At 38.8% G+C, this 16518-nt stretch overlaps 1 non-coding gene and 1 pseudogene across 1 annotated transcript; one reads left to right on the top strand and one right to left on the bottom strand.

Annotated features, from left to right (window-relative positions):
* Nucleotides 1-2557: 2557 nt before the first annotated feature.
* Trnar-ucu (transfer RNA arginine (anticodon UCU)) lies at nucleotides 2558-2630 on the bottom strand. The gene has a single exon. It is a non-coding gene; the product is annotated as a tRNA-Arg (tRNA).
* Nucleotides 2631-13385: 10755 nt separating this feature from the next.
* LOC129241967 (uncharacterized) lies at nucleotides 13386-15814 on the top strand (annotated as a pseudogene).
* The last annotated feature ends 704 nt before the right edge of the window (nucleotides 15815-16518 follow it).

The raw sequence follows: 16518 nt of genomic DNA, 5'->3' as shown, positions 1-16518 counted from the left end.
TCGACATCTCGATTGCTGAGAGAAAGACAAAAATTTTAAGTTTGTCTACAACTCAACTGCCACTGTAAGTATTTCGGGTGCTCCAGTGGAATGTGTTAAGTAATTCACATATCTTGGTAGTGAGGTAGCAGCTTTTGGTGGTACGGATAAAGTTGTCAAATCTCACGTTTCAAATCCAACGTAGTATCGGTTCTGCTTTATGCTTGCTGCACATGGAAAGTGACCAAATCCATCACCTCCCGCACCTTCCAACATCTTCCGCATTTTTTGGACCAAAACAACTTCGAACTCAGATCTACCGAAAGAAAGCAAGTGGAGGGAGTCGAAATGCTTATAAAGCGCCAAATATGGATGTGGATTGGACACACACTGGAATGGAATGGAATCCTTTCACGAATGTTGGTCGCAAGCCTGGTAAACTAAGAGAAACCTGGAGGCGGACACTTGAAAGGGAAGCTGGAAGCATCGGCAAGAGCTGGAATCAACTGAAATACATTGCCAAAAATTGTACAAGATGGCACGCAGGTGTGGTTGATGCCATGTGCCCCACGAGGGGGATGGGAGATGAAACATGTTTAATAGAAGTTGAAGGACTTGTAAATTATACACATTTTCAAAAACAGATTTAGAGCTAATCAATTCAAATATTATTAATTTATAGTAGTAATAGTAGCGTAGCATTAAAATTTTTGCAAAAGTCCTCATTTAACATGGAACTTAGCTTTGCTCTTCTGTGCTTACATTACGTAGGTTTACGTTCACTTGTAAGTGCTACCAATTACAAAAGGCTGTACAGCTGTACTTAATGCCACAAAACAAGACGAACAGAACGAATCATAATTTGAACCAGATTGCTATCAGGATCACATCCTTGTTCTTGACTTTACGTGCAAAATTTGTATCTGGATCCCGACCATTGACTATTGAAAAACAATAAAAAACTTTCAATAAATCTGAAAAAGGCAATCCCACTGACATTTACCCGTTGATGAAAGTATCTAAAGGGTGATCAATTTCGAGGTATCGGATTTTAAACTGAAACAAAACAACGAAAGTTCAAATTGATTGGCAATCTTTTTGTATAATCATGCATGGAATTTATTTTTTTTTTAAATAATACTTTTCAAATGTTGTTCGTTCTTCCATAAACATCAATTTTGAATGACTCACTGGCGGACTTCGGTCGGTATCTCGTTAATAACTTTAATAATGTTGGTTTACAAAGCCTCAATTGCAGCTGGCTTACCTACAAAGCATTTAGATTTTACATACCCCCACATATAAAAATCCAAAGGTGTGATATACCACGACCTTGGTGAACAATCCACTGGTTCGAGACGAGAGATAAATTGCTCAACGAAACGACGACACAGTAAATCCCTTATTTCACAGATTTTATGGCAGTATGGCAGGTAGCGCCGTCTTGTTGGAACCAAATGTTGTGGAGTTTACGGGCTTGAATTTCGTTTATCATTGCCCGATATCGTCCGCCATTCGCTGTTACATTGGCGTCAGCCTCGTCTTTGTGAAAACATGGACCGTTGATTCCTCCAGCCAAATTGTTTGTTTTCAATGGATGTAATGGCTGCTCGATTAACTGCGGGTTGCTCTTTAGCTTAGATACGGCAAATTTTGCTTAATGAAAGTTCCATTAAACAAAATTCAGGTCCCAAAATGTGGATCTTTGGCGAGTTTTTAAGAGCCCAACGACTGAAATTATGTCACTTTGGAAGATCGGCCTTTGCATAAAATCGCCCAAGTAGTGCCATCAGATAGGTCAAGTCGTTGAGCTCGACGCCTCCTCAAAACTCTCATTTACAGCCTCAATATTCTCTTCACTTCGGTCTATACGTACTGTAATCGGTCGTGTATCATCCAGTAATGTAAAACTATTCTCAATTTTGCCGAATGGTGCGTTCGGTAAGACGGTTTTGTACACTATAAGTTGGTCTGAGTGCGAGATGAATACTTTTCGGAGAACGTCGATTATAACGCAGAACGTCGACGTAATATAATACATTTGTATGACTTGTAGACGTTGTTGCGGCGTAAGTCTTTCCATGATGAAACGTCAATGAATACTCGTGGTCTGTCGAAACCATCCTAATGGAAAAAGTGCGGCCAATCTTGTCACCCTTTCTGATAAATCCTCTAGTGAATATAACGTTAGTTCTTCTAAGAAACCAGCATATCTTTGTGTGGTGCTTGATAACAACCTCTCTTAGAATACTCCCTTAGGTGATGTTATCAAGAAGGCGACAGAGGTATTTTTCGCCTGCCTAAGTCATTTTGTAAAACATGGGGAATTTCACAACAGATTATTAAGTGAAGAATTTTTCGCCCTATACGTCCCCGGGGTTCTATGAAATATTTCCAGCAGAGTTACAGGCCTAAAAAGGAAAAAAAGAAATAGTATCACTACTAGTAATGAATTGAATAAGGTATTCGCCAACTTTTTTGAGGATGAGGTGGAACTTCAAGAAATTTAAATTTAAATGTACGCTTCAGCCATAAACTTGTGTTTCTTTTATCAAAACACATCGTATGATGTATAAGTGAGTCCTTGCGGGATTCGAACCCGCAAACTTTGGATTAGAAGTCCAATATGCTATCCACTGCACCAAAGGGCTGAATTGAAATACCATGAAAATAACATGACCAATATATTCATATCCTTGGAACCTATTTAAACCTGTTAAGGTTAGAAAGCTGAATCAAACGGAGAAGAAAATATTGCTTACTTACTTGTTGTTGGTGGCCTGGAGCAACGCAGGGTTACAAAAGTATAGGAAAAAGGGAGATTTTTTTAACAAAAATATGAAACTTAAAAAAACTGTATTGACTAAAGATTAGTGAATTTTGTTTTTAATAATTTTTTTTCCCAGAATGTGCTAACAGTCCATAGCTGTTGAAATCATTGTTGACATTAAATCAGTATTTTTGGTCCGCAATTTTGGTATCAGTTTCAATATAAACAATTAAGTTGTTCTGACTGCGAAGAAAGGACCCCTGATGGGTCTAATTTCCAGTGAAAAAAAGCATCAGGAGTTCTTACCCCAAGATCGTACGGTAAATAAGGAGCTTTTCTTGAAGTTATGCATTTGCGTGAAGTAATACGAAAAAACCGGCCGAAATTGTGGAAAAAAGCATGGCTCTTGCATCATGATAATGCGCTTGCTCAATCATCTTTGCTTGTGAGAGATTATTTGGCCAAAAACAACACCGTTATAATGCCTCAGTCACGGTTTGCGACGATTGAGGAGATAGAAACCGAATCGCTGAGAGAGCTCAAGGACATACCAAAAAGTGCATATCAGAACTGCTAAATATTTTTGAAAAAAAAAAAAAATGAAGATTCACCTCCTCGTATTGGTACTGTAGCGCAAAATTTTGGTGAACAACATTCAACATCGATACCGTTCTCGACAGACGTTCTCAAAAGTTAGGCCTTCATGTTCGATAAATTTTACTTGTAGACGTGCTCATGGTAGGCATTTAAATGATATAATTTTTACATCTAATTGTTAAGAACAGTATTTTGAATAAAAATATTACTAATATTATATTTAATTAAATTAAAAAATATCAAAAATAGTTAAACCCGAAACAAACAAAATTTATATATTTTATTTCAAAACAACATTTAGGCGCGCATTTTGAAATACTCTTTACATGTAATTGGTGCTTTGTTGAGTGCTGTGGCCGAGCTTCAGGAAAAATGTATGTGCGCATCTTGAAGTTGTTTCACAAATGGAGAAGCATACATTTTTATGCCGACTCCGAAAACAGATGATTTTTTAAGTGGAGTCTATTCATGGCAGAAATACACTCGGAGGTTACCCTCTGTTTGCCGAGGTCCGACTACTATTAGAAAAAACTTTTTCTATCAGTTGGTGTTTCATGCTTTTTAAACGTAGTCACGCAACAATCCATGCGGCCACGGTGCCCGCTCCACGGCTGCCGCAATGAATATCTGAACCAGCAGTCGTCAGCCCCAAGAGGGGATGGTGCCAAAGGCCGTAACCGTAACCTAGTCGTTATATTTTTATGCGTATTGCTTCATAGTCGCGCAACGCGATGGTATTTCTTTTTTGTTTGGAAGACCGTCGCAAGAAAGTAGATTCTATAAAGTACAAAAAAGTTTGGGAACCCGAGCCTTACATGGTTAATGAACCCAATAAGAACAGGTAGTTCAAAAGAATAAGCTCGAATATTTAACGACTTTCGTCAGATTTTAGACGATCGTTTTATCAAGCCCAGCTAAGCCTAAAAATAATTTAAAAATTTTTCAGCTAGAATTATTTACACCTGAAATGCGTACGTAGAACCAAATTATATGAAACGAATATAAATGTACCTACACCTTAATTCCATTTATGCCGTCATGAATATAAAGATTTAAATACTAAATGTGGTAGTTAATATTATATATAGTAATTCATCTTCTTGCAGAGATTTAAAGCCAAGCAAATCAAAAATGAAGCAGTGGCGTCGCGTTTCTCATTTTATCCATTCGAAAAATTTTATTCGTCGTTGCCAGCGCACAATCGAAGGTGAGCATCGAACCACCCACACGCCAATGTCAGGGCAAGCATTTCGACAATGCAATTTGCTACAATCGGGTTCGATGGGCGATAGAACAAGTACAACAAGCAACAGTGGGAGAAGAAAGAGCAGAAAGCAGAAACGGGAACAGCAATAACCACATGCAAGTAATAGCAATGGCTTTGGGGTGCAATAACAACAATTACCATAACTAAAAATTGCCAACAAACTGAAAATGCTGTGCGATGGTGCGACAACAACGCAAACATACATTAAAGAATACTCGTATATTGCTTAGAATTCAATGTCAGCAAATTTCTATCGCCAGCGAAATTTCAACAATGCCAGACGCGCCAACGAGCAATGTAGCAACAAGTAGTTGTAGCAAGCGGCAACTGTGGAGCAGTCATGCGCGCCGTTCAACGAGCTTGCCACCGAAGTCTACAGAACTTGTATAAGTACAACATGCGCCGATCACTAGATTCACCAAGAGGCAGCTGAGCTTTCGCAGTTTTCTCCATACACATCATCCATGTATGTATGTGCAGGTATGTAGATATATTCGTGCATACATACATGCAGTTGTTATTGTGCAAGTTGAAAATTGGGCGAACAATTGTTGCAGCTGCAAACATTGCATGCGTCTAACAATTGCCTATTGTTAAATTTAATAGCACCTTGGAAATGATAATTTCGGTTTTTTTTTTATCGCAGATCAATAAATTGGCATTTGCTGTTCGGTTTTTCATAACCACCATAGTTGGAAAACAAGATTTGGTGAGGAGGTGGACGAAAATCTACCAGCCGACCCGGTGATCAAATTAAATGTGCGGCACTCGGCAAGCTTTCTCTGTGTAAATGATGGTTGTGGCAGCGGTGGCAGTGACTCACGCATTTGTAGCGAGTGATGGCGATAAATTTGCAACATCTATGGTGAAGAATGTGTATTTGTAAATATGTAAATTAAACCTTCCTCAATTTAAAGGACTTTTTTAAGATGCGGAAACATTAGGAAATATATAGACGTTCGTGACGCAATGGTGGCGCAAAGTTAACCATCCAATTTTGTGTTTGAATACCTTTTTTACTAAATAAAAAAATATGATTTTGAGAAAAAAACATTTACTTTGGTCTTTACGTGCTTCATTGCTTCCTGCTGTCTGTACGTCTATGACTGACGTACGATGCCTGCCTTCCGGTAGGGTGATTATTACCCTTGTATATGTATGCACAATGAAAATATTTTAAAGATGTGCTCTCTAATAGGCCGTTATTCGGCTCTGAGCGAGTTTGACAGAATACGTTAATGAGCTGTCGTCACTTGGGGTATGTTTACAAAAGGGCTGAGATTGTGTTGGGGATATACGAAAAAGAAATCAACCAAACACTTCGTTGCTGTCTGAACAAAGACTGACTGGTGGACGAGTGTGTGAATACATGTGAAATGATCAATTTTCTTTCTTTTTCACCATAGTTAAAGAGCAAACCATGAAATCTATCATCCCTGCCATATTTCTCTGAGTCACCTTACGGCTAGGAAAGCTTACATTTCTGATCTTAACTTTTAAAAGGCAGTCTACTTTCAAGTTGGATGCCGCTAACACATACCATATGCCAAGCCATAAGCTCACGTTAAAACTCGTTTTTTCCTTCAGTTTTCCATTACATCATTTTGATATAACATCGATAGAAGTATATTTTTTCAATTATCTTGAAAGGAGATTGGCGACAGTTAAAAGTCAAATGCTCTGTGGCAAGCACGCTTCTCCAACCACTGAACGTTTATCTAGTGAATTCCCTCGGTTAAATAGCCCTTATAATTTCAGTTAATTTTAATTTTAACACTTATTAAAAATATCTCTAGTTTATGTTACGTAGGGAAGAAGTTTATCATCTGAGGTGTCTTTTCAAAAAATAAACTCTCGTGCAGTTTAAAGCTTATGCACACATGGCCGTAAAGTCGTGTTAATCTTATTCTTTAATCATACTTGGATGTTTACTGTTGACACAAATCGCTGGAGTGGAAATGTGAAAAGTGCAGTGTATGCTTTTGCAGCTGTTTTTAGTTGTTGTTGCTTTTTCTGAATTCGCCCACAAAACATAAGCAATTCACGCTACGATGCTGCAGATAAGCGAAGAGAAAGAACAGCAGCCGCCATAACAGAAACAAGAACGCAAACTAGCAGCTACACCATCAGCAGACACATCAACATACCAACAACAACATCAGCAATAATGTAAAATTTATTGCCAACTTGCGCAAGGACTCAACAAAAAAGAGCCACACGAATAATCATCACCCAAAAATAGAGAAGCGTTGGAAAATAGTCAGAAAATGCATGTTTTTCACACGACAAACACGCCAACAGAACAAAAGGCGAAAAAAGGGATAATCAGCAAGTTAAGCAATGCAACAAAAACATGAGAAACACCAATACGAACAAAAACAAGAACAACAAAATATAAAAAGTAAAACACATAAAAGTGTATTTGTGGCAACGATAAACTATGCCGAGAGGGGGCAAAGTTGCTGCTAATGCCATTGTTGTTTGTTGTAGCTGTAAATAATGTGCGCGCTCATATGAGTTTCCATGCAATTGCATGTGTGTGTATGTGTGTTGGCGACTGTGCAATTTAATGCACATGTAAAACGCTTCCTTAAATATTATCACTGCGCGTGTTGCAACCATTTTTGGTCTAACAAACCAACCAACCAACTAACCAACCAGCCAGAGCACCAAGTAACAAACCACAGAACAAATGAACGAATGCAGTAATGCTGACCGCAACGACGGCGACGACGACTACGACGATAATACTATGGAGATGTGGATGAGTGGTTGAGGCAAGTTGGCGATTTAGCACCAGTTGGCAACAGGAAGTGTTGCAATGATCACACCTTTCTTGCGGCCGTTTGCGTTTTTTGCTTGTTGTTTTTGGATTAGGCTTTTTCTTCAGCGCATGCAAAGCATTACAAGTGCAAAAACGGTATCTAACAAAAAAGGTGAGCGAGCGCAGGAAACAAATGAAGTATCGTCTTTAACGCCAACAGCAGTAACGTGTGATTGTGTGTTTGTGCACAAACAAAGAACACACAATTAGAAAACCGTGAAACTATGGCGTGAAAATTGTGTGATGTTCCATGGACGCTGTAAACCATACGACAGCGCTAAGGTGCAGCGGCTGGCTGCAACGGTGGAATGCACGAGTGCCCGCCAAGTGTGGACATTATGCAATTTTCGAAGTTCACGTGTGTGCATAATGAGTAAATTCTTTTCCCTCAGACACTGAAAAAAATGGAGAAGATTAGACAAAAGTATTCGATATTTTTATAGTGAAGTAGCTAGAAAATACACAACGAAGTTCTTAGTGCTTCCGCTATCAGGAAATATTGACAAAGGGATGTTGAAAAGTCATACTATCTGCAAGAGGATTGTAAGCGGTCGACACAGCTTTGTAAAAGTGCAGGTCTTCAGCGGACACCATAAAATGGGAATATATGCATTGAGACTGAAGTCCTGTTGCCGCAGTGTCTGGAAGATGATAATATGGAGGCGAGGCTAACATTTATTGGGTATGGGAATAAGTTTTCGTGCTTTCTTAGCCAAAGTTACGAATTATTTAAACAATAAAACTATGTGAAGTACGTGCCATTGGAAGCTACAACTTTACTCCATCTTTCAAGCAGCATACGGATTCTCCTGATGAAAAATTTGAGTTCTTTTGACTAGATCCATTCACTGAGCCAGTTCGCGATGCTCTCGTAAGAAATGAACCACTCTCCCATAAGGGCTGACTACAGTTATCGGAACAGATGGTAATCCGAAGGTGCAATGTCTGGGGAATACGGCGGCTGGGACACGAGCAAGATTTTCCAATTCAGTCTCTCTAAATATTTCTGGAGCGATTTGGCAACGTGTGGCCTGGCGTTGTCATGCAGCAAAATCAGTTTGTCATGTGCGCTTTTCTTTCAGAACTCGCTTCAAACGCATTAGCTGCAGTCGGTTTCGCCAGTGATGGTTTCAAATGGTTTGAAGATGGATGACACCCTTCTGATCCCACCAGAGGCACAGCATATCCTTTGAATCTTAAATATTTCTTTTCGCTGTCGATGGGCCTGCTTTAAGTGGTAGGGTTTAACATTTTCGAAGCTTAGAGTTATCATAATACATCCATTTTTCATGGCCAGTGACGATGCGATGCAGACAACCTTTTCCTTTTTGACATTCAAGGAGCATCTCATACGCCACCAAACGTCTCTCCATTTGCCTCTCGTTTACCGACGGTTGATCTGTCAACATCCAACTCTTTGGACATGTCATCAAGGGTTCGACATGCGTCTTTATCCAATAATTGTTGTAGTGTGAATTCGAAGTTGCCATTTTTAAAACGTCGAAACCACTCTTTACAAGTTATATTTAATGGAGCGTGATTTCCATAAATATTGATCAATATACGACACGTTTCAGTTGCACTTCTCTTTAAAACTTAATAATGAAGTATGACTTCCGGAAATGCTGTTTTTTCGCGACGAACGTAGACATTTTTGACGTCAGATAAAAAAGAATCTTTACGCTTCAAACGAATGTCAAATACTGTGGTCGGGACCTCACGTATACACCTTCAAATCAGCAGTATATGTATTACTAGAGTGAGCACAAAAATAGTATCAGCACCACTTTTACGAGGGCGGAAATTTATTCCCATATCCAATACTTATTTATTAAGCCAATGAATATAGTAGATTCTCATAGGCTAAGTGGGCATATTTTAAGGTTAATAAGCAATGGAAAAAGAAAGTACAATTAAACAATTTTAAATAAATACTCAAAAATTTCACAAGGCGATCTTTTGAAATTAAAAAATCTATCTCAACAAATTTAGAGAGCCCAACTTTTGCAAATATGCGGTACAAACGTCGCAGAAGTAGAAGCATTTGGTTGGCTCGCGGGTCTCATCAATAAAAACGGCGTCTCGGCAGCTGATATACGTAGCCGAACGTCAAAAGGCCGTGCAATGCTTGGCAAGTTGAACAAGGTGTGGAGGTCATCACATACATATATCTAGGCGCACGAAACTCAGAACATTCGAGTCCAAAGTCAAGCCAGTGTTTTTATACGGATGCGAGGCTTGGAAGGTATCTGTGCATGACATATGTGACCTAGTGGCATGACAAGTTTTTAAAAACCGCAGTAAGATCATGCGCATTTTATTGCCTAACACTGTCGCCAATAACATTCTCTGGGCTGTGGTAAGACAAAGGCCTGTCCACCTTGAAATTCGGCATCGAAAATGGAAAGGGGTTGTCTATATTCTACGAAAACCTAATGGAGACATCATCAAGCACTTTTAGACTGGAACCGCAAGAAAGTCGCAGATGGGACAGACCACCGAACACGTGGAGCATGGAACATGGCCGAAGTACTGCCGTCTGGAGCAAATCTGCACGTGTTTTAGATTTTTGCACAATTTTAAAAATGAATTTGAATTTGCAATAACGAGTTTGTATTAAATTTCGCTTTAAAAATAGATTGAATGCTGCGGAAATCTTAGAAGTGTTGGAAAACCTTTCACTTCAGAAAATATCGCGACTCTATCAAGGATGACGAACGTAGTTGCAGACCGTCGGAAACTGATGAAAATATCAGTAAAGTGAAAAGTTTATCAATAACGCCAAATTAACCATCAGATAGGGGACAGAGATTTGAGCATTCATTATGGATTCGCTCCCGGCCTATTAGTAAATGATTTGTGTTCGTGTCGAGTTGCTGTAAAATTGGTCCCAAAGGACCTGAATTTCATGCAAAAGAGGGACCACGTTGATATCGCCAAAGACAAGGCCGAGTCCGATCCAATATTCATCAAACACATCAGTACTGGATTTATGAGTGCAACATGCAATCCAGACATCAGGCGAGTGAGAGGAGAGCTTCAAATGAACCAAGACCAAAAACCCACGTCGTTTTCAGTCAAAAAAGAAAGTGATGCTCACGATTTTTATGGATTGCAACGGTATTGTACACCATAATTTTTTGCCAGAAGGTCAGACAGTTAATACCATAAAAACTATTGTTTGAGTTATCGAATTCACCCGATATGGCTCCCTCCAAAATTTTTCGGTTTGATCGAGTCAAAAAGCCAATACGGGGAACGTATTTCTTCAGTCGAAAAGAAGTTTTGGAAAAATTCGAAACCACACTGATGGCTACACCGAAGGTATACTTTTGGAAATGTTTCGAGAGCTGGATCGAAAACTGGCATAAATGCGTTGCAGTTGATGGGGAGTAAATAAACTTGTATTTTAAATTTTCTGAATATATAATATATTTGTCGGCATATTTTTGTAAAAACTAATTTTCTGTAAAAAGAAAAAAATATATAATAGGACTATGGATAAGTTCGTGCGGTTTTTTTTCGAAATTTGAAACTTTATTGACGTAAAATGGTTACAAATTTAATATTCAAAGTATTGTCCATCGCTTGCTACTACTTTTTCCCATCTTTCTGGCAATTCACGGATTCCCTTTGTGAAAAATTCGGTCGGTTTTGCCGCAATCCACGAATCGATCCATTTTTTGACTTCATCGTAATTACGGAAGTGCTGGTCAGCCAGGCCATGTTGCATCGATCGGAAGAGATAGTAATCGGATGGCGCAAGGTCTGGACTATACGGTGGGGTAGGACATCCCATTTGAGCGTTTCTAAGTATGTTCTGACCACTTGTGCAACATGTGGCCGAGCATTGTCATGTTGCAAAATAACTTTGTCGTGTCTATCGGCGTATTGCGGCCGTTTTTCTCGCAGTGCTCGGCTCAAACGCATCAATTGTCGTCGGTAGACATCCCCCGTAATCGTTTCATTCGGTTTCAGTAGCTCATAATACACAACACCCAGCTGGTCCCACCAGATACACAGCATAACCTTCAGGCCATGAATATTCTGCGCCGACGTCGATGTTGAAGCATGGCCAGGGTATCCATACGTTGCCCGACGTTTTGAATTGTCGTAATGGACCCACTTTTCATCGCCAGTCACAATTCGATGCAAAAAACCCTTTCTTTTGTGCCGTTGAAGCAGTTGTTCGCATGCCATAAAACGGCGTTCAACGTCTCTTGGCTTCAATTCATACGGCACCCAATGGCCTACCTTTCGGATCATTCCCATGGCTTTTAAACGTTTGGAAATGGTTGATTGATCAACTCCCAAAGTTTTTGCAACCTCTTCTTGCGTTTGAGCCGGATCTTGATCGAGCAATTCCTCCAATTCGGTATCCATGAACTTTGGCGGCGCACCCTCGCGTTCTTCGTCTTCCAAGCCAAAATCACCACTTTTAAAGCGTGCAAACCACTTCTGGCACGTTCGCTCAGCTAGAGCATGCTCACCATAAACTTCCACCAAGATACGATGACTTTCGGCTGCTTTTTTCTTCATATTAAAATAACGAAGAAGAATTCCCCGCAAAAACACATTATTTGGCACGAAATTCGACATTTTCAAGTGTGGTAAAAATATTGTTGTTTACGCTTCAAATAAAAAACTTATACTGACGTTTGTGCCTTACGACAGTAGCTCTCCAATGAATGTTTGGAAATGTGGATCGATGGAATAATAATCAAGTTACGCCATCTGTTGTAAAACCGCAAGGAACTTATTCATAGTCCTATTATATTTTAAACACTGGTGAGTCTCTTTTAGAACGGGAATAAACGATTTCTCCTAGCCCAAATGATTTTGTTGGTCCTCCACTTGTTGAGTTGTAACTGTCAACAAGTTACCCGCATTTCTGATATTATATCTAAGTACCTCATGAAATACCTCAGTCTATGGCCTGTTGGCCAGATATTTCACCTTTGCGTCCAATTTCATTTATAATTAGGATTTTGTTTGTATTTTTCAATCTAATCATCAACAGAGCCTTGGCGCCACATGCCACATGGATACGGCGAAAGAAAAAAAAAAAACAAGTCAGTTAATTTAGCAATACAACCTTTAATAGATTCACCTTGAACAAGGCTCTAAAAATACATTTTTCGTGTTAGAGGAAATTCTGCCATTTTAAAGATAATCGACTTGCTTTGACTATCTGAAGACCAAAAGCAAAAACCAACATGTAAATTTTGTTTTTGAACTACTGCTATTAATATACCTTGAAAAGATTAGCTTTGGATCGTTTCTAGGTACCTTAATGCATACATACCACAGTAGAGAGTACTTGTTTTGGATTATTTTACATGAATTTTGAATTTTGTTGTCATTCTGAAACTTGAAAAATAAGAATAAAAACGAAAATTGTTTGCTAGAAAAAATCGTCTAAGTATAAATTTATTTAAATTTTGTGTAAAATAAAAATTTTTCTTGCAAAATTTAACCAAAACGTTGAATAACTTTTCAAAAAGTGTGTATCTAGTTTTTTTAAATGTTGTAAAAATTCGACCATTTTTAGTGTTATGTTATCTCGAGTAATCTTCGTTAAAATCGACACACGTCGCGTGTTCGCAGTACGCGTTTCTTCTACCCGTCCACTCTCCTCGCTATTTAAACATCCGGAGTTTCAATGCACTTCCCTACTTCAACAACCCGTATATTCTCAGGGAAAGTGCTATCATAATGCTGAGGCTGAATCAACTGGCGCACGACGACAACAACATCTAATAGAGCAACAGAGTAAGGCGAAGTTTCAGCCATTAAAAAGTGCGTCTGGCACAAACAACAACAAACGCTTTCTCATACCATCGATGACAACCCACAAACGGCATCTCGGCCCACTTCAGAGCCCATTGACTGGACCAAAGCCAACAGCCGCACCAGCCACCGACAGCGTTGACATTATAAGGTGATACATGCAAATAATTAATAGCATTATAAGATGCACTCACGAAATCGCGCGTGCAACATCTCGTGTCGATGTAATAATTTAGTATGACGACAACAGCAATGGCTACGGCCAACAGTCTGCAAGCTATATGCTAAAAACAACCAATAGTGAATCCAAAAACGAACGTGACGTAAAAAAAACAAAAAAACCAACAACGCTCAGGCCGACACCAGCCAACGTCCAGCGCAGTGCAATCGCACATTTGCACTACACATATGAATGCATAATACTTCACTTCATTTGCTATTCCCCAGCCTTAATTTACGGCAGCAACAAAAGTTGCAAGCGAAAATGTTGCGTCGCTGTCTGTTGCAATGTTGCATAATATATGTTGCAATATGCGATGAGCACTGCACTGTGCATGAAATACACAATCCACTTCAGTTGTTGAGCGTGTGCGTGTGTGCTTCGACCTGGCTTGACCGGTCCAATGATCAGTAGTCGTAGACACGGTTGTTATTGCCTTCACCTTTGCTGTTGCGCTGTCTCTTACTTTATTATGTATGTATTAAGGTGTGTAAGGATGTTGGAACATGTGCGTGTAATTGCTGTCCTCTTCACAGGTTTTTGTTTTTAACCATAACCGGCCAAAAGAAACATTAGCAGATATAACTAAAAATTAAGCTGAAGAAAGTTCATTGATATGCACGTATGCATGTACATACAGAGTGATTCAATAAAGTACAACAAAATTTGTCGAAATTATTTTATTTTCAGTTTATGAATTTATGCATGAAGCAGAATATCAGTAAAATACCCACCACAACTTCTCTGACAACGCACGATGCGCATATCAACATTTTCCAGGACTTTTTGGCATAGTTCGTGCTGTATATTATTTTTAACGCGTATGATTTCGTTCCTCATAGTCCATGGCCCCAGGCACAGAAGTCCAATGGTGTGAAATCGCAAGATCTCTACGGCCGTTTGACCCCGTTGTTTTCTGAGAAAATGCGTCCTTCGTTCGCGATAGGCCCATTGTTTCATGCGCTATGTGGCAAGTGTCACCGTCCTGTTGAAACCACATATTGGCCAAGTTCAAGTCATTTAATTCAGACCATAAAAAGTTTTACTTATCCTGCCACGAGAACGTTCGCCGTTCACCGCTCACCGTTCCCCGTCCACCGTGACAGCATTACCGGTCAGCTAAAAACTATACCAAACAGTGACTCGTTGCGGATGCATAGTTTTTCTTGAATGACTTGAGAATTTTCAAACGAAAACGGCGGATTGTTGATTTAGATGGCCGATTAAGTTAGCCTACAAAGTCACCGGTCTTGCATAGCGGCCATTTTCATAAAACATTTGCACCACTTTTACCACTTTGTTCAACTGGTATCACTCCATAAGCAAATGTGTAAACGATGTCGTACCAATTGGCTGAAAAAAGCATGGAAGGCAAAAATCGATCTAAATCGAACTTTACATACCTGCGGACATATTAGAAAAATCTAATTTGGGCTAGGTGATAAACTTTGGAATCGAACAAGCCTATGGACAAATAAGTTTTATAGCATGTAACATCAGATGGACTTCGTCAGTCGGCGGCCACCGTAACTGAATGGGTTGGTGCGTGCTACCATACGGGGTACGTAGGTTCGAATCTCCGTGCATGAAAAACCAAAATGAAGAAAAAGTGTTTTTTGCCGGTCACTCCTCGGCAGACAATAGCAAACCTCTGAGTGTATTCTGCCATGAAAAAGCTCTTCATAAAAAACACCCGTTTAGAGTCGGCTTAAACTATAGGTCTCTTCATTTATAGAACAACAATAAGACGCACATCACAAATAGGAGAAACTTGGCCAAATGCCAAACGAAGTGTACGCGCCAATTATTTATTTATTTTTTGTACCAAATTCCCGCAATTTTGTTTCATTTATAACAGAGATACCACGTTTTCTTCTTTTTTGGAAATTAACTTTTTATAGTGTGGTTCTTTTTTATCAATTTTCCGCAATTTCAATATAAACCTACCTCGAATGAAGAATAATATGTATGTGTACCGAGTTTCATTAAAATATATTGTTTTTTGTTCGAGTTGTCATGGGCAGACGGACGGCCAAGCGTTGTGTATATACTCGTATAAATGACCATATCTATCTCGATTCCTGTATGCAGTTCCATACATCCATTATTTGAACATAACTATAATACCAAATTGTCCAATTCCACCTTAGCCCATGCAAGTCTTTTTTCGATGTGTGATAGTAAAACTTCCTCGGATCGTGTCGTTGGATACCTTAACATCACTTCTTCATAAGACTGTTTCAGCTTCACCCAACGCTAAGCTCGGCTTTGTCACAAACAAATCAATTATTTTCTGATCTTGCTTTGAAAAACCATATTTTTTGGACCTCGTCCGACGAAGTCGCCAATCTCTTTAACTTCGGTATACCGTTGCACCCATTTATGTATGAATATCTTCGACTTCTGCAAATATTTTGCTACAGAAGTACGTACAATTTTTGGAACTTTTATTTATTTTCCACATTTTTATAATGGGAAATACAAATAAAGGAAGCCATGGAATTCATGTCCAAACGAATAATCGTACATACATACATACATTATATTAATTTTATGAGGAAAAAGAATATTTTTCATTTATTTATAGTACTCTCAATTTAATCACGTTTAAAAAATAGTATTTACTTATAAATTCAACAAATTTACAATATACTGCAAGAATTTTATAACAGGATCCCGTTGCACTTTTTTAAGCAAAAATTGTTTGTTTGTTTTTAGTTTAGATAACATACATAATTCTTGCGCAATGGCTCTATCAGGAAACCAAAGAAGAACGCAAGCTGATTGTCAAATAGCATGAAGAGCTAGAACCTTTTAGAAAAATGGGCAATTTAATGAACAGAACTTGTTCTACAATGTCATACATAATAGGATGGTACAAAAGTGACTCTTCGATTCCAGATAAAAGTCGCCAAGGGAAGAAATTTAATGTTCGCTCAAATCATGCGTTCATTTTAAATGAAAGTTAAAAATATTTCTTGGGAAAATAATAAATCATGAAGTCGTTTGCGGGAAAATAGTGGGGTTTTTTTTAAGAGCTATAGGAAAGTTTTTCAAAAAAACACATAAAA

The sequence above is a fragment of the Anastrepha obliqua genome, chromosome 3 (genome assembly GCF_027943255.1).
Source record: "Anastrepha obliqua isolate idAnaObli1 chromosome 3, idAnaObli1_1.0, whole genome shotgun sequence".
Classification (NCBI taxonomy): domain Eukaryota; kingdom Metazoa; phylum Arthropoda; class Insecta; order Diptera; family Tephritidae; genus Anastrepha; species Anastrepha obliqua.
Note: the sequence above shows the minus strand (reverse complement) of the source record. Positions and strands in the feature narration are given on the sequence as shown.